The sequence below is a fragment of the Choloepus didactylus genome, chromosome 10, assembly GCF_015220235.1.
Source record: "Choloepus didactylus isolate mChoDid1 chromosome 10, mChoDid1.pri, whole genome shotgun sequence".
Classification (NCBI taxonomy): domain Eukaryota; kingdom Metazoa; phylum Chordata; class Mammalia; order Pilosa; family Megalonychidae; genus Choloepus; species Choloepus didactylus.
In genome coordinates, this window is record NC_051316.1 from 83,889,590 (window position 1) to 83,909,083 (window position 19,494).

The 19,494-nt window shown below is 38.0% G+C and overlaps 1 protein-coding gene across 1 annotated transcript in view; it reads right to left on the reverse strand.

Moving 5' to 3' along the window:
• The window catches only part of LOC119545261 (protein FAM205A-like), a 64,730-nt gene that overhangs the window by 6,254 nt on the left and 38,982 nt on the right, over positions 1 to 19,494 (reverse strand). The window lies entirely within an intron of this gene.

The following is a 19,494-nucleotide window of genomic DNA, read 5'->3' on the forward strand; positions in this document are numbered from 1 at the left end:
AGAAAAGCACTATTCAAGAGTAACTGGATGTATATTGAAAAAAATTGCAGGGGGTGATAAGCAGAGAAAATGGATTTAAAGCTTTTTGTCTAAGTTCATTCTTGGTTGTAGTGTTTCTATACCTGGCAGCTTTTGGTAGTTTCCAACCTTGATCCCTTACGTCTCCTTTTCACTTGCCAAATAATTAGGATAATGATGAAGATGGGGCCATAGGTGTATAAGGGATTTCCAAGACCCCATATAATAAAAGTCGGGCTCAACATGGTCTAAACCTCATTAGCATGAGGAGACCAGCCATCCCTCTATCTAGGCATCCAGGATCCTGGTGCCTAATGATTCCCAGTGCTACGCCTTGTCATCTACACCTCACAGACAATGGAACCAGGCCACTGGATTGCATCACAAAGCCTTCCAGTTTCACAAGTGTCAAAGACCTTTATTTGTCTTCAGGAAGCTCATGTAGTATTTTCCTCTGTAGATGAGGGCATCTGGTTATCTATGAGAGTTATAGAGTCAGTGCCCAAAGGTGCCATAGTCACTGGCAGAGTCTGCGTTCCCATTCTCTCCATTCTCTACACCCTACACTAAGGTGATGCCTCAGTTCTCTAATTTAAGACAATAGTCTGGTTACTCTTCCCCAGAAAACTGAGTGGTTACGCACCCAGGGCACCTTTTAAGATAGAATAGCTGGGACAGGGGAACCTCCGCCAACTTGCCCACCTGTGCTGGTTATATACCTGAAAAGCACATTAACAGGTTAGGGCAGCTAGAGTTGGTTAAGGCTTGGAAACAGAGATTGATGTTACAGGTATTGTTACAGATGATTAGTAAGTAGAGGTTAAGGCAGAGGATCATGATTGACGTGGCAGGAAAAGGCCAAGAAAACAGCATCTTTAAAAGATATTGTGGGAGCAGAGAAGGGATGCCTCAAGTCCGTGTGGGCAAGAGCTGGTAAACACTGTCTTTAAGGAAGACACACGAATGAAGCTCACTTCTTGAGGCCTATCCAAGCTTGCTGTTCCAGAGCTACCTCTACAGGTGGTTAGCATTCTGCCTGCAGAGATGGGTAGTGACCACTTTCACCTAAGGGCCAGAAACTAATTACTCATGGTTTGATCTAGTCCTCTACTCTGGATGTAAGTGTTTGGTATTTTATTTTGTTTTCTTTTGTTTTGACTTGAAATTTCAAAACATTTAGGCAGGGAAGGTGTTTTCCATTCAGCCCCAGTACCTATTACTCATATCTATATCCTACGTATTCATTTACACATTTATGTTTCCTACTTTTCCCCTGTGGTCCTTTTGATATGCCTCCAATACACCAGGATTTCTCAATTTCTTTGAGAAGTTCTTGCAATGAGAGTGGTTCCACAGCCAAAAAATTATTAGGCTAGAAATCTCTGAAAAAGCTATTTAGTTCTTCCCCTAGCATCCAGTCCCCCACCCAGCAAGTGTGGTGAGCACTTAATACTTGCTCAGCCCTAAGCTGGGCAATGTCAAGGGTACAAAGAAGTTTGAGTTGATTGCATGCTCATTCTCAGGACACTTAAAAGTATAGTTTCAAATATCAAACTAATTCACATATAGTGATGGTCAATGATTTACTTCAAATAATTTTATGTACTCACTTTTTTTAAAAGTGCATTTTTATTCAGATATATTCACATAGCATAGAAACCATCCGAAGTATACAATCACTGGTTCAACAGTTTCGTCACATAGTTGTGCATACAGCCCCATGCTCAAATTTACATAATTTTCAAGACTCCAGAAAAGAAATAAAAATAAAAAAGAAAACTCTAATACTCCCATACTCCATATCCCCCCATATTATTGACCTATAGTATTGGTGTAGTACGTTTGTTATTACTGATGAAAGAGTATTAAAATATTACTGTTTGCTGTGGTCCATAGTTTGCAATAGGTACATTTTCCCCATATAACCCTCTATGATTAACTCTTTTGTAATAATGTTGTACATCTGCTCTAGTCCATGAAAGAACTTTTTTATATTTGTACAGTTAATCACAGACATTGCGCACCACAAGCTTCACTGTTGTTATACATACCTATGTTTTAACCTCCAACTTTCCCTCTGGTGCCGTACATGACTCTAAACTTTCCATTTCCACCACACTCACACACCATTTGGCACTGTTAATTATTCTCACAATAACGTTCCACTGTCACCTCTTCCATTTCCAAATGTTTACGTTCAACCTTGTTAAAATTCTGTACATATGAGGTAACCACTCCCCCTTCTCTAGCTTCTGTCTATCTCTAGGTACCCTATAGTCTATGTTTCCAGACTGAGTTTCCATATTCTAGTTAGTTCATATTAGTGAAATCATAGAATATCTGTCCTTCTGTGTATGTCTTATTTCATTTAGCATTATTTCCTCAAGGTTCATCCATGTTGTCACATGCCTCAGGACCTCATTCCTTCTTACTGTTGCATAGTATTCCATCGTATTTATATACCACATTTTGTTTATCCACTCATCTGTTGATGGACACTTGGACATCCTTTGGCAATTGTGAATAACGCCACTATGAACATTGGTGTACAAATGTCTGTTTGTGTCCCTGCTTTGAGATCTTCTGGGTATATAATGAGTAGTGGAATTGCTGGGTCATAGGGCAATTTAATATTTAGTTTTCTGAGGAAATGCCAAACTGTCTTACACAGCGGCTGTACCATTTTACATTCCCACCGGCAGTGAATAAGTGTTCCTATTTCTCCACATCCTCCCCAACACTTGCAGTTTCCTGTTTAATAGTGGTCATTCTTATAGTGTGAGATGGTATCTCATTGTGGTTTTGAGTTGTATTTCCCTAATAGCTAATGAAGATGAACATCTTTTCATGTGCTTTTTAGACATTGTATTTCCTCTTTGGAGAAATGTCTATGCATATCTTTTGCCCATTTTATAATTGGATTGTTTATCCTTTTGTTGTTGAGTTGTAGGATTTCTTTATATATACTGAATATCAAGCCCTTATTAGATATGTGGTTTCCAAATATTTTCTCCCATTGACTTGGTTGCCTTTTCACCTTTTGACACAATCCTGTGAAGCACTGAAGTGTTTGATTTTGAGGAATTTCCACTTACCTATTTTTTCCTTTCATTGCTTGTGCTTTGGGTGTAAAGCCTATCAATCACTAGATCTTAAAGATATTTCTCTACATTTTCTTCTAGAGTTTTATTTTACTAGTTCTTACACTTAGGTCTTTAATCCATTTTGAGTTAATTTTTGAATAGGGTGTGAGTTGGGGTCCTTTTTCATTCTTTTGGTTCTGTATATCCAGTTCTCCCAACATCATTTATTCAAGAGACTGTTCTGTCCCAGTTGAGTGAGCTTGGGAGCCTTGTCAAAAATCAATTGACCTTAGATCTGAGGGTCTATTTCTGAGCTCTCAATTCGATTCCATTGATCTTTATGCCAGCACCATGCTTTTTTGGCCACTGTGGCTTTCTAATATGTTTTACAGTCAGGAAGCATGATACCTCTCACTTCACTCTTCTTTTTCAAGATGATTTTTGGCTTTTTGAGGCCCCTTACCCTTCCAAATAGAACTGATAATTAGCTTCTCCATTTCTGCATATTAGTGTGTTGGAATTTTTATTGGTATTGCATTGAATCTGTAGATCAATTTGGGTAGAATTTACAACTTAATGACACTTAATCTTTCAATCCATGAACATAGAATATATTTCCATTTATGAACTCTTCTTTGATTTCTCTACAAGTACTTTACATCTTTGGTTAAGTTTATTCCTAGATAGTTGATTCTTTTAAGTGCTGTTGTACATGGAATTATTTCTTGATTACCTCCTTGGATAGCTCATTACTAGTGTATAGAGTCACCATTGATTTTTGCATGTCGATCTTATATCCTGCTACTTTGCTGAACTAACTTATTAGCTCAAGTAGCTTTGCTGTTGTTTTTTCTGGATTTTCCAAATATAGGGCCATGTTGTCTGCAAATAATGAAAGTTTTGCTTCTTCCTTTCCAATTTGGATGCCTTTTATTTCTTTTTCTTGCCTAATCACTCTCTCTAGAACCTCTTGGACAATGTTGAATAGCAGTGGTGCCAGTAAGCATCCTTGTCTTGTTATCAGTCTTAGAGGGAACACTTTCAGGCTCTCACCATTGAGTATGATGTTAGCTGTGGGTTTTTTCATATATGCCCTTTATCATGTTGAGGTTTTTCATATATACCCTGTATCGCTTCAATTCCTACCTTTCAAAGTGTTTTTATCATGAAAGGATGCTAAACTTTGTCAAATGCCTTTTCTGCATCAATTGAAATGATCGTGTGGTTTTTCCCTTTTAATTTATTAATATGATGTATTACATTGATTTTCTTGTGTTGAACTATCTTTGCATACCTGGAATAAAACCCACTAGGTCATGGTGTATAATTCTTTTAATATGCTGTTGGATTCTATTTGCAAGTATTTTGTTGAGGATTTTTGCATCTATAGTCATTAGAGAGATTGGTCTGAAATCTTTTCTGGTAGTATCTTTATCCGGCTTTGGTATTAGGCCTGTCCAAGCTTGTTGTTGGCTGCACAGAATGAGTTAGGTAGGGTTCCCCCTTCTTCAATTTTTTGGAAAGGCTTGAGCAGGAATGGTATTCTTCTTGGAATGCTTGGTAAAACTCACCTGTGAAGCTGTCCAGTTCTGAGCTTTTCTTTGTTGGTAGGTTTGTGATGACTGATTTGATCTCTTTTCTTATGATTGGTTTGTTGAGGTCTTCTGTTTCTTCTTGAGTCAGTGTAGGTTGTTTGTATATTTGTAGGAAGTTGTAGGAAGTTGTCCATTTCATTTGTAGGAAGTTGTCCATTTCATTTAAGTTGTCTAGCTTGTTGGCATACAGTTGTTCATAGTAACCACTTATGATCTTTTTTATTTCTTCGGGGTTTGCGGTAATGCCCTCCCTCCCATTTTTTATTTTATTTATTTGAAGCTTCTCTCTTTTTGTCTTTGTCAGTCTAGCTAAGGGTTTGTCTATTTTATTGCTCTTCTCAAAGAAGCGACTTTTGGTTTTATTGAGTCTCTTTATTTTTTAATTCTCTATTTCATGAATTTCTGCTCTAATCTTTGTTATTTCTTTCCTTCTTCTTGCATTGGGATTAGTTTGCTGTTCTTTCTGCAGTTGTTCGATTAGGTCATTGATTTTAGCTCTTTCCTACTTTTTAATTAGGTGTTTAGGGCTATGAATTTCCCTCTCAGCACTGCCTTCACTGTATCCCATGGTTTGATATGTTGTGTTCTCATTTTCTTTCATCTTGAGATATTTACTGACTTCTCTTGCAATTTCTTCTTTGACCCACAGTTTGTTTGAGTGTATTGTTTAATCTCCATTTATTTGTGTATTTTCCAGTCGATTTCTACCTTCATTCCATTATGATCAGAGAAAGTACTTTGTATAATTTCAATCTTTTAAAATTTAGTAAGACCTGTTTTGTGCCCCAGCATGTGGTCTATCCTTGAGAGTGTTCCATGAGCACTCGAGAAGAATGTGTATCCTGCTGTTCTGGGATGCAGTGTTCTATACATGTCTCTTAGGTCTAGTTCATTTATATTATTTAGGTTCTTTATTGATCCTCTGTTTAGTTGTTCCATCAATTGGAGAAAGTGGTGTGTGGAAGTCTCCCACTATTATGGTAGAGTTGTCTATTACTCCCTTCAGTTTTGTCAGTGTTTGCCTAATGTACTTTGGGTACCTTCATTAGGAGCATAGATATTTATGATTGTTATTTCTTCTTGTTGAATTGCCCCTTTTATTACTATATAATGTCCTTCTTTATCTCTCACAACATTTTTGCATTTAAAGTCTATTTTGTCTGAAATTAGTATAGCTACCCCAGCTTTCTTTTGGTGACTATTTGCGTGGAATATATTTTACCATCCTTTCACTTTCAACCTATTTTCATCTTTGGGTCTAAAATGAGTCTCTTGTAAACAGTATATAGAGAGATCGTATTTTTAAATCTTTTCTGCCACTATGTCTTTTGATTGGCGATTTTAATCCATTAACATTCAAAGCTATTACTGTAAAGGCAGTTCTTGATTCAGCCATATTATCCTTTTGTTTTTATTTATCAGTTCTATTTTCTCTCTCTCTTTTTATCCTTTAAGTTACCCTTACTAATATTCTTCAATTCTGTACCCTCCTCCAGACCTCTCTCTCGTGTCTTTCCTTTTCTTCTGGCAGGACTCCCTTTAGTAGTTCTCATGGGACAGTCTCTTATTAACAAATTCTCTCAGCTTTTGTTTATCTGTGAATATTTTAAACTCTCCCTCATTTTTGAAGGGCAGCTTGGCTGGTTCGAGAATTCTTGGCTGGCAATTTTTCTCTTTCAGTATCTTAAATATATCATACCACTGCCTTCTCACCTCCGTGATATCTGGTGAGAAATCAGCACTTAGTCTTATTTGGCTTCCCTTGTATGTGGTGAATCACTTTTTTCTTGCTGCTTTCAGAATTTTGTCCTTCTCTTCAGCATTTGGCAACCTGTTTACTATGTCTCTTGGAGTGGGTCTATTCATATTTTTCTGTTTGGAGTATGTTGGGCTTCTTGGGTTTGCATATTTACATCTTTTATAAGGGTTGGGAAATTTTCCACCATTATTTCTTAGAATATTCTTCCTGGCCCTTTCCCCTTCTCATTTCCTGGGACACCCATGATGAAAATATTTGTGTACTTTGTATTGTCAATCTTTTCCAGACCCTGCTCAAATTTTTCCACTTTTTTCTCCAATTGTTATATGTCCATTCAGATTTGGTTGATCTGCCTTCTAGTTCACCGATTCTTTCTTCTGCCTCCTCAAATCTGCTGTTGTGTGTCTCCTGTATATTTTTAATTTCATCTACAGTGTCTTTATTTCTATAATATCTGTTATTTTTCCATGTATTCTTTCAGATTTCTCTTTATGCTCTTCTAGTGTCTTCTTAATATCCTTTATCTCTTTATATACATTTTCTTTCATTTCTTTGAATTGATTCAGGATATTTATTTGCATGTCTTTGATCAGTTTTTCCAGATTCTGTATCTCCTCCAACTTTTTGATCTGTTCCTTTGACTGGGCCATTTCATATTTAGTTTTAGTATGCCTTATAATTTTTGCTGATATTTGGTCATCTGATTATCTTGATAGGTCTATTCTGAAGGTCAATTTCTCTCTCTTGTCTAGGATTTAGTTGTTGCCTGGGTTTGTATTAGAGTACTGCTTTGACAGTTGGGTTGTCCATATTCCTCAGCCAAAACAAGGCTGAGAACCCATGCAGGGGGTTCAGACCAGCTCCATAGGCCTCGGATAAGGTCTGGAGAGGCTCTGAAAAGCCCTGCATTTCCCCTGCACTTTCCAGCCTGCCCAGCAGATGACACTGTTCGGTGACTTAATTGTCCTCAGAAGCTGTTAACCTCCTGAAGCCCTGGCAGCATCTGACCAGGAGGGCCTGAAACTGTGAGGTTCCTGTGCCCTCACTTTGCCAGCCAAAATCTGACTCAATGTAGGGCTGTATCTCCCACTACTTGTGGTGGAGGATTCCCCCAGTTGCCCCAGTCTCCAGCACCCCCCCCCCCCTGCCCCGGCAAGGATCAGGCCTCCAGCTGCTGTTTTCCTCAGTGTGTGTGGGGGGGTGGGCCACTAGGACCTGGGGCTGGAAACACAGTCTCTGTCCACATTTTCTCAAACTCTTCGTCCCTCACTGACCTAGGCCTTGAAATGTCCTACCCTGTCCCTCAAGTCCCCAAACAGTTGATTTGGGTAGTTTCTGCCTTGCTACTTGCTGATTTTAGGGAAGATTTTGCAGTTCCCTCGCTGATCCTCCATTTTGGATACTCTTCCTTGCTTCCCTTTTGTATTCTGCCCTCCCCCACAGCTCACGTCCTGCCATGGGTCCCTGTGGGTTTGGATCTCTGTGTCTGGATATAGGTGGGGATCTGTCTCACTTCTGTGAAATATTTTATAGTCTGTGTCCCTGGTGGGAGGTGGGAAGGATCTGGGCTGCTTCCTCTGGGACCAAGCTGTGTGGGACCGAGTGAGGGGAAGGGGAGAGGACTGGCTTGTTGAGGATGGAAGTTTCCTCCCTGATATTTTTCTCTTTCTTTGCTTCAGCATCTGTGGGATCCTTCTCCAGCCTACCTTCCTCCAGAATTCTGAACAAGTGAGAATTGTCCTTTTAGTCTCTGAATTTCTGGGCAGAGGTTCTCAGTAGCTGATTATGTTGCCCTGTTGATGATATCACCTCTGTACTCATTTTTTTAAATACTTTTTAAAATTGAGATTGTTCACAAACCACACAATTACCCAAAGATCCAAAGTATACAATCAGTTGCCCATGGTACCATCATACAGCTGTGCATCCACCATGACAATCAATTTTTTTTTCAATTTTTAGAACATTTTCATTACTCCAGAAAAGAAATAAAGACAAAAAAAGGAAACGCAAATCCTCCCATACCCCTAACCACCCCCCCATTATTGATTCATAGTATTGGTGTAGTACATTTGTTACTGTTGATGAAAGAATGTTAAAATACTACTAACTGTAATATATAGTTTGCAATAGGTATATTTTTTCCTATATGCCCCTCTATTATTAACTTCTAGTTAAAGTGTCATACATTGCTCTAGTTCATGAGAGAGATTTCTAATATTTGTACAGTTACTCACAGACTTTGTCCACCACAAGATTCACTGTTTTATACATTCCCATCTTTGAACCTCCAATTTTCCTTCTGGTGACATACATGACTATGAGCTTACCCTTTCCACCACATTCACAGACCATTCAGCACTGTTAATCATTCTCACAATGTGCTACCATCACTTCTGTCCACTTCCAAATGTTTAAGTTCACCCTAGTTGACCATTCTGCTCATGGTAAGCAACTGCTACCCATTCTTTAGCCCTGTTCTATATCCTGGTAACTTACATTTCATGTCTGTGAGTTTACATATTATAACTAATTCATATCAGTGAGACCCTGCAATATTTGTCCTTATGTGTCTGTCTTATTTCACTCAATATTGTGCCCTCAAGATTTCTTCATCAACCCATCTTTTAAGATGGTTTTGTTCACACATCATACATTCTATCCTAAGTAAACAATCAATAGTTCCCTGTATAGTCACGTATTTATATATTCACCACCATCATCACTATCTATATAAGGACATCTCCATTTCTTCCACAAAGAAGGAGGAAGAGTTAAAGAAGGTAGAGAAACAAAAGAAGAAAAAGAAATGAAAAAAAAAACCATGACAGCTAGGAAGCAACAAAAGGAAAGATAGCATTAACTAAAGTAGAATAAAGAGTCAGACAACATCACCAATGCCAAGAGTCCCATACCCTTCCCTTATGTCTCCCCCCACATACATTTTTTTTTTTTGGTATATTGCCTTTGTTACATTAAAGGAAGCATAATACAATGTTTCTGTTAATTATAGTCTCTAGTTTGCATTGATTGTAATTTCCCCCAATCCCACCCTATTTTTAACACCTTGCAATGTTGACCTTCATTTGTTCTCCCTCATGTAAAAACATATTTGTACCTTTTAACACAATTGTTGAGCACCCTAGGTTTCACTGAGTTATACAGTCCCAGTCTTCTCTTTCCTTTTTCCTTCTGGTGTCCCACATGCTCCTAACCTTCCTCTTTCAACCATATGCACAGTTATCTTTGTTCAGTGTACTTACATTGCTGTGCTACTATCTCCCAAAATTGTATTCCAAACCTTTCACTCCTGTCTTTTCCTTTCTTTCTGTAGTGTTCCCTTTAGTGTTCCCTGTAGTGCAGGTATCTTGTTCACAAACTCTGTCATTGTCTGTTTGTCTGAGAATATTTTAAACTCTCCCTCATATTTGAAGGACAGTTTTGCTGGATATAGGATTCTTGGTTGGTTGGTGGTTTTTCTCTTTCAGTATCTTAAATTTATCACACCACTTCCTTCTTGCCTCCATGGTTTCTGCTGAGAAATCCGCACATAGTCTTATCAAGCTTCCTTTGTATGTGATGGATTGCTTTTCTTTTGCTGCTTTCAGGGCTCTCTTTTTGTCTTTGACATTTGATAATCTGATTATTAAGTGTCTTGACGTAGGCTGATTCAGATCTATTCTGTTTGGAGTATGCTGCGCTTCTTGGATTTGTAATTTTATGTCTTTCATAACAGATGGGAAATTTTCATTGATTATTTCCTCTATTATTGCTTTTGCCCCTTTTCCCTTCTCTTCTTCTGGGACACCCATGACATGTACAGTCCTGCATTTCATGTTGTCATTCAGTTCCCGGAGACATTGCTTATATTTTTCCATTCTTTTCTCTATCTGTTCTTTTGTGTGTAGGCTTTCAGGTGTCTTGTTTTCCAGTTCCTGAGTGTTTTCTTCTGCCTCTTGAGATCTGCTGTTGTATGTCTCCATTGTGTCTTTCATCTCTTGTGTTGTGCCTTTCATTTCCATAGATTCTGCCAGTTGTTTTTTTGAACTTTCAATTTCTACCTTATGTATGCCCAGTGTTTTCATTATGTGCTCCATCTCTTTTGCCATATCTTCCCTAAACTTTTTGAATTGACTTAGCATTAGTTGTTTCAATTCCTGTATCTCAGTTGAAGTAGGTCATAACTTTGTTTTTCTTAGTGTTAGGCTATAGTTTTCTGTTGTCTAGGCATGGTTTCCTTGGTTACCCCAGTCAGGTTTTCCCAGACCAGAATGGGCCCAGGTCTCAGAAGAAGGCAATAGTATCAGGTCTCCCAAAGAGTGTGTCTTAGAAGATTGATACACCCTTTGAGGCCTCAGGCCACTGTGATTTTCTGCCCAGCAGGTGGTGCTTGTCAGCCTGTTGGTCCAGACCGGTGTGAGGAGGTGTAGCCTGTGGCTGTTTTCCCCCAGACTCTGGGGCCTGGTTCTGAATGGAAGGCGGGTAGTAGAGCTTGGCACCACATCTTTCCTCTTAGGGAAGATACACCCCCTGGGGAGATATCATTTGCATTTGAATAGTCTCTCTGACTCTGCTATCTCCACCCTTGTTTGGGTCAGAGTGCTGGGAACTGAAAATGGCTCTGGCTTTCTCCACTGAGCTGAAAAAAGGACAGAAAGCCCCCCTTCAGGGCCAGTCTGTGGCCACCCTCAGTTTCTCCCATTGGCCAGAGATAGCACCTGGTCCTCTGGGCTCCCCCTCCCTCCCAGAGAAGTCCTCCAGCTCTCCAAGGTCAGTTGTCACCAAAAGCCTCTGTCTGGTTGTTAGAGAGTCATAGCTTGTATTGAGCAGTCAACATTTATTATTTAAAACCTCTGTTGGAGCTGGGCTGAGGTATATTTGCTTGTTCAGAGAGTCCTGCTCTCTAGCACAGCAAGGCTTTGCAGTTTGGGCTGCTGTGGGGGAGGGGCTCTCGCTGTGGGACCACAGTTTTTACTTAGATTTTATGCTGTGATCTTGGGCATTCCTCTCAATCCAGGTTGATGTATGATGAGTGGATGGTCATGTTTGTCCCCTTGCAGTTATTCCAGATTATTTACTAGTTGTTCCTGGTTGTTTATTAGTTGTTCCAGGGGGACTAACTCGCTTCCACTCCTCACTATGCTGCCATCTTCTTCCAACTCATCTCTCTACTCGTTTTTGAGTTTCAGGTCTCAATCATAATCTTTCAAGGGAGAGAAAGCTCAGTGAGAATCAGGGTGACCAGAAAGGGGTACTGGGAAAAATGACATTGGAGTAGGGTTCTAAAAGTGCAGGCTGTGGGGGAAAGGAAGCCATTCCAGGTAGGAGAGAAACTTATCAACAAACAAAAACACTGAGGCATGGCACATGGATTTGTTTTGGCAATAAGAAATGCAGTTTACCTCTAAGCAGAGGTGCAGTTGGGTGGAGAAGAGAGGAATTGTCAAGAAAGATTGGGGGAGCAGGCATAAGGCAACTTGAAAGAGGGCCTTGGCATTTATTTTATTTCAATGAGTACAATTAATCTATTTTTCAAAGTAAATGCACCTGAACCCTATTTTAAATGTTGGACTATAGTTAATAGTACAATTATAAAAATGTTCTTTCATGAATTGTAACAAAAGTGCCACCCTAATAAAAAGTGTTAAAAATAGGGTGTTATATGGGAACTCTGAATTTTATATGTGATTTTTTCTTTAAACCTACAACTTCTCTAAAAAAATGTAAATATGCCTATACATAGAAAATTCAAAAGGCACAAGAAGGTATCAGGGAATGCTGGCTTCATAGAATATGTTGGCATGTCTTCCATTTATCACAGTTTATCTTCAAGTGCTATTATACCACTTCACCTATAATGTAAGAACCTTATAACAGGCTGGCCTTTGTGAAAATGTTTTTAGATTTTTACTGCTACATGTATTATAAACCCCCAACATACTGTTATTATTTTTCTTCTCAAATAGAAAATTATCTTTTAAAGGTGATTAAATTATTAAGAAAAGCAGTCCTTATATTTACACATGTACATTTCTGGTTCACTTCATTCCTTTGTCTTAATTTCTGGTTTCCATATGCTATTATTTTCCTTCTGCTTGAAGGACTTACTTTGCATTTCTTTTAGTGAAGTCTGTTGGTGATGAATTCTTTCAGCTTGTGTATCTGAAAAAGTATTTGCCTTTGATTTTTTATGAAATTTTATTGAGATATAATCACATAACATACAATCATTCAAAGTATACAATCAGTTGTTCACAGTATCATCATATAGTTGTGCTTTCATCACCGCAAACTTTGAAGATTTTTGTTACTCCAAAAAATAAAATTAGAATTAAAATAAAGAACATCAAAAACATCCCATTCCCATCCTCCCCACACTGTCCATTTACTTTTTTAAAATACAGTTTAATTGAGATTATTCACACACCCTACAGTCATCCACAGTGTACATTCACAGCACCATCATATAGTTGTGCGTTCATCACCAGAATCAATTTTTGAACAATTTCCTTACTACAAAATAAAAAATAAAAGCAAAAAAAGAACACCTAAATCTTTCCATCCCCTCCATCCCACCCTATTCTTCATCTAATTTTTGTCTCCCTTTTTCCACTCATCTATCCACATGCTGGATAAAGGGAGTGGGAGCCACAAAGTTTTCACTATCACACAGTCACTTAGTGTAAGCTATATAGTTATACAATCATCTTCAAAAATCAAGGCTCCTGGGTTGCAGTTCAACAGTTTCAGGTATTTCCTTCTGGCTATTCTAATATACCAAAAACTAAAAAGGGATATCTATATAATGCAAAAGAATAACTTCCAGAATGACCTCTCGTCTCTATTTGAAATCTCTCAGCCACTGAAACTTTATTTTGTTTCATTTCTCTTCCCCCTTTAGGTCAAGAAAACTTTCTCAATCCCATGATACCAGGTCCAGGATCATCTCTGGGAGTCATCTCCCACATTGCCAGGGAGATTTACACACCTGGGAGTCATGTCCCACATAGGGAGGAGGGCAGTGAGTTCACCTTCCAAGTTGGCTTCAAGAAAGAGGCCACATCTGAGCAACAAAAGGGATTCTCTGGGGGTGACTCTTAGGCACAATTATAAGTAGGTTTAGCCTGTCCTTTGCAGTAACAAGCTTCATAACGGCAAGCCCCAAGATCGAGGGCTTGGCCTTCTGAATTGGTAGTCCTCAATGCTTGTGAGAATATCAGTAATTCCCAGGTGGAGAAGTTTAATATTTCCACATATCCCCCCCATCCCTTAGAGACACTTTGCAAATACATTTTTATTCTCTGCCCAAATTACTTTGGGATATATCAGGATTTCACACTAACCTGTACAAACCAACTAGATCTCACTCCCTATTCAAAGTTCCATGTAATTATGGTATTTGAATAAACTGACAGTACAAGTTAAATTATCTGGTGTTATATAGAAAATGTAGATTTTGCACCAAATAAATATATCTTCCTTTGGTCTCACACAAAGTTTGAAGTTTTAAAACAATCAATATCATCCTTTACCCTTTAGTCTGACTTCCCTTAGTCCTAACTAGATCCAATTCATTCATATCTAATTGAATTATGAACTCTTTTTCAGCTTTTTAACAGTTGCTGTATGGGATAATACTGACATTCATAGCTGTCTAACTCTAACTCTGAGTCTCAGGTGTCATACAGATACTCAAAGTTCTAGGGACAAACCAGGTTATACACAAAGAGCTCAGCATCTCAGAATTTAGAGATAACCATTACAACTCAGGAATACATGTGACTGCTGTAAGAGCTTATAATCTAGGGACCTTTATAATAAGCCTTCCCCTGATAACCTGTGCTCTAAGATTCAATTCTTGAGTTCGCACATGATAGTTAGTCTGTATTAGTGAGGTGTTATAATGTTTGACTTTTCATTTCTGGCTTATTTCACTCAAAATGTTGCCCTCAAGATCCATTTACCTAGTTGCATGCCTCACAACTTCATTCCTTCTTGCAGCCACTCAGTATTCTATTGTATACATACACCACAGTTCACCATTCTGTTCATCAGTCGATGTACCCTTAGGCCACACCCATCCATTGCAAATCATGAATACTGCCACCATAAACACCAGTGTGCAAATGTCCATTCGAATCCCTGTTCTCAGTTCTTTCAAGTATATACCCAGTAATGACATTGCAGGATCTTATGGCAACCCCATGCTTAGTTTCATGGAACCACCACACTGTCCTCCAGATAGGCTGTACCATTCTACATCCCTACCAACAGTGAATAGGTACATCCCTCTCTACACATTTTCTCCAGCACTTATATCCCTGTTTATTTTTTCCCCTGAAATTTTATAGCGATATATTCACATACCATATAATCATCCATTGTGTACAATCAGTTGCTCACAGTATCATCATATAGTTGTGCATTCATCACCACAATCAGCCCTTGAACACATTCATTACCCCCCCCCAAAAAAAACAAACTAAAATAAGAATAATAAAAAGGATAAAATAAAATTAAAAATAAAATAAAAAGGTCAGACAACACCACCACCACCAAGAATCCCATACCCCTCTCTTATATCCCCCTCTTATGACATTTAGCTTTGGTATATTGCCTTTGTTACAATTAATGGAATCATATTACAATGTTACTGTTAACTACATACTCTCATTTTCCTTGATTATATTTTCCCCCAATCCCACCCTATTTTTAACACCTTGCAAAGGTGACATTCATTTGTTATCCCACATGTAAAAACATTTTTATATATTTGTACATTCAATCACTATCATTGACCACTATGGATTTTACTAAGTTATACAGTCCCAGTCTTTATCTTCTATCTTTCCTTCTGGTGTCATACATGTCCCTAGCCTTTCTCTTTCAACTTTATTAACAGTCATCTTTGTTCAGTGTACTTACAATATTGTCCTACCACCACACAGTGTTGTGCCATCCATTCCTGGATTTATATGGTCAATCCTGTTGAACATTCTATACTCCTTCAGCATCAAAGGCCTGATCTCTACCCTCTTTTATCTCCTGATGACTTGTGTTCTCAGCTTTAACTCTCAAAGTTTGCTCATTAATATTAGTTCATATTAGTGAGACCAAACAGTATTTGTCCTTTTGTTTTTGGCAAATTTCACTCAACATAACGTCCTCAAGATTCATTCTCATTGTTATATACTCTGTTTTTATTTTGTCTTGCAGCTGCATAATACTCCATTGTATGTATATACCACAGTTTGTTTATCCACTTTTCTGTTGATGGACATTTGGGCTGCTTCCATCTCTTGGCAATCCTGAATAATGCCACTATAAACATCGGTTTACAAATGTCCATTTGTGCCTTAAGCTTTCATTTCCTCTGAGTATATACCTAATAACAGACACATGGCAATTCTATACTTAGTTTCCTGAGGAACCATCATACTATCTTCCAGAGTGGCTGCACCATTCTACATTCCCACCAACAGTGAATAAGTGTTCTCCACATCCTCTCCAGAACTTGCAATTTTCTGGTTTTTTTTAATAACGGCCATTCTAGTAGGTGTGAGGTGATATCTCATTGTGGTTTTGATTTGCATTTCCCTAATAGCCAGTGAAGTTGAGCATCTTTTCATATGTTTTTGAGCCATTTGTATTTCCTCTTCAGAAAAGTGTCTGTCCATATCTTTTGCCCATTTTTTAATTGGGTTGTTTGTCTTTTTTGTTGTTGAGCTGTAGAGTCTCTTTATATATTCTGGATATTAAACCCTTATCTGATATGTGGTTTCCAAATATTGTCTCCCATTGCATAGGCTGCCTTTTTACTTTTCTGAGAAAGTCATTTGAATACAAAAGTGTTTAATTTTGAGGAGATCCCATTTATCTATTTCTTCTTTCATTGCTCACACTTTGGGTGTAAGGTCTAGGAAACCACCTCCTATCACAAGATCTTTAAGATATTGCCCTACATTTTCTTCTAAAAGGTTTATGGTCTTAGCTCTAATGTTTAGGTCTTTGTGCCAGTTTGAGTGTATTGTGTACCCCAAATGCCATTATCTTTGTGGTCTTGTGTGGGGCAGACGTTTTGGTGATGGTTGGATTTGCTTGGAATGTGCCCCACCCAGCTGTGGGCAATGATTCTGATGAGATGTTCCCATGGAGGCGTGGCCCCGCCCATTCAGGGTGGGCCTTTATCGGTGGAGCTATATAAATGAGCTGACTCCGGGGGGAGGAAAGAGAGTGCACCTGGGAGTGATGTTTTGAAGAGGAGCAAGCTTGCTAGAGAGGAACGTCCTGGGAGAAAGCCGTTTTGAGGCCGGAGCTTTGGAGCAGATGCCAGCTGCCTTCCTAGCTAGCAGAGGTTTTCCAGACGTCATTGGCCATCCTCCGGTGAAGGTACCTGATTGCTGAGGTGTTACCTTGGACACTTTGTGGCCTTAAGACTGTAACTTTGTAGTGAAATAAACCCCCGTTTTATAAAAGCCTATCCATCTCTGGTGTTTTGCATTCTGCAGCATTAGCAAACTAAAACAGTCTTTGATCCATTTTGAGTTAATTTTTGTATACCGTGTAAAATAGGAGTCCTCTTTCATTCTTTTGGACATGGATATCCAGTTCTCCAAACACCATTTATTGAAGAGGCTGCTTTGTCCCAGTTGTGATGGCTTAACTGCCTTATGAAAGATCAACTGTCTGTGTACGAGAGGATCTGTTTCTGAACACTGAGTTTGATTCCATTTGTCGGCGTATCTATCTTTATGCTAGTACCATGTGTTTTGACCATTGTAGCTTTGTAATATGCTTCAACATTAGGTAGTGTGAGACCTCCCACTTCATTCCCCTTTCTCAAGATATTTTTGGCTATTTGGGGCAACTTGACCTTACAAATAAATTTGGGTATTGGTTTTTCTATTTCTGCAAAGTAAGTTTTTGGGATTTTAATTGGTATTGCATTAAATATATAAATAAGTTTAGGTAGAATTGACATCTTAACTATATTTAGTTTTCCAATCCATGAACACAGTATGTTCTTCCATTTTTTTTTAAGGTACTGTTTGATTTCATTTAGCATTTTCTTGTAGTTTTCTGTGTATAGGTCTTTTGTGGCTTTGTTAAGTTTATTACTAAATACTTGATTCTTTTGGTTGCTATTGTAAATGGAATTTTTTTCTTGATTTCTCTTCATGTTGCTCATTACTGGTATATAGGAACACTACTGGTTTTTGTTTGTTGATCTTGTACCCTGCCACTATGCTGTATTCATTTATTAGCTCTAATAGTTTTGCTGTAGATTTTTCTGGATTTTCTAAATATATGATCATGTTCTACAAACAGTGAAAGTTTTACTTCTTTCTCTCCAATTTGGATGCCTTTTATTTATTTTTCTTGCCTATTTGCTTTAGCTAGAACTTCCAGCACAATGTTGAATAACAGTGATGAGAGTGGGCATCCTTGTCTTGTTCCTGATTGTAGAGGGAAAGCTTTCAGTCTTTCCCCATTGAGTATGTTAGATGTGGGTTTTTCATGTATTGCCTTTATCATATTGAGAAAAGTCCCTTCTATTCCTATCCTTTTGTGTGTTTTCATCAAGAAAGGATGCTTGATTTTGTTAAATGCCTTTTCTGAATTGATTGAGATGATTATGTGTTTTTTCCACTTTGAATTATTGATGTGGTGTATTACATTAATTGATTTTCTTGTGTTGAACCAGCCTTGCATACCTGAAATAAATTCCACTTGATCATGGTGTATAATGCTTTTAATGTGTTGCTGGATTGAATTTGCAAGTATTTTGTTGAGGATTTTTACATCTATATTCATTAAAGAGATTGGTCTATAATTTTCTTTTCTTTTTTTTTTTTTTGTAGTATCTTTGTCTGGCTTTGGTATTAGGGTGATGTTGACTTCATAGAATGAGTTTGGTAGATTTCCCTCCTCCTTAATTTTTTTTGAAGAGTTTGAGCAGGATTGGTACTAATTCTTTCCTGAATGCTTGGTAGAATTTACATGTGAAGCCATTTGATCCTGGACTTTTCTTTTTTTGGGAGCTTTTTGATGACTGATTCAATCTCTTTACTTGTGACTGGTTTGTTGAGGTCATCTATTTCTTCTTGAGTCAATGTTGATTGTTCATGCTTTTCTAGGAAGTTGTCCATCCATCTAAATGGTCAGTTTGTTAGCATACAGTTGCTCATAGTATCCTCTCATTATCTCCTTTATTTCTGCAGGGTCAGTGGTTATGTCCCCTTTCCTATTTCTGATACTATTTATTGCATATTCATTCTCTCTCTCTCTCTTCCTCTCTCCTAGTTTAGCTAAAGGTCCATTGATTTTATTGATTTTCTCAAAGAACCACCTTCTGGTTTTGTTGATTCTATTTTCATGTCCTCAATTTCACTTATTTCTCCTGTAATCTTTGTTATTTCTTTCTGTTTGCTTTGGGGTTAGTTTGCTGTTCTTTCTCTAGTTCCTCCAGGTGAGCCCATTAATTCCTCGATTTTTGCTCTTTCTTCTTTTTTAATATAGGCATTTAGGGCAATAAATTTTCCTCTCAGCACTGCCTTTGCTGCATCCCATAAGTTTTGATATTTTGTGTTTTCGTTGTCATTTGCCTCAAGATATTTACCAATTTCTCTTGTAATTTCTTCCTTGACCCACTGGTTGTTTAAGAGTGTGTTGCTCCAAAAGAAAAAATAGATAAATGGGAACTCCTCAAGCTTAGAAGTTTCTGTACCTCAATGGAATTTGTCAAAAAGGTAAAGAGGCAGCCAACTCAATGGGAAAAAATTTTTGGAAACCATGTATCTGACAAAAGACTGAAATCTTGCATATATAAAGAAATCCTACAACTCAATGACAATAGTACAGACAGCCCAATTATAAAATGGACAAAAGATATGAAAAGACAGTTCTCTGAAGAGGAAATACAAATGGCCAAGAAACACATGAAAAAATGTTCAGCTTCACTAGCTATTAGAGAGATGCAAATTAAGACCACAATGAGATACCATCTCACACCAATTAGAATGGCTGCCATTAAACAAAC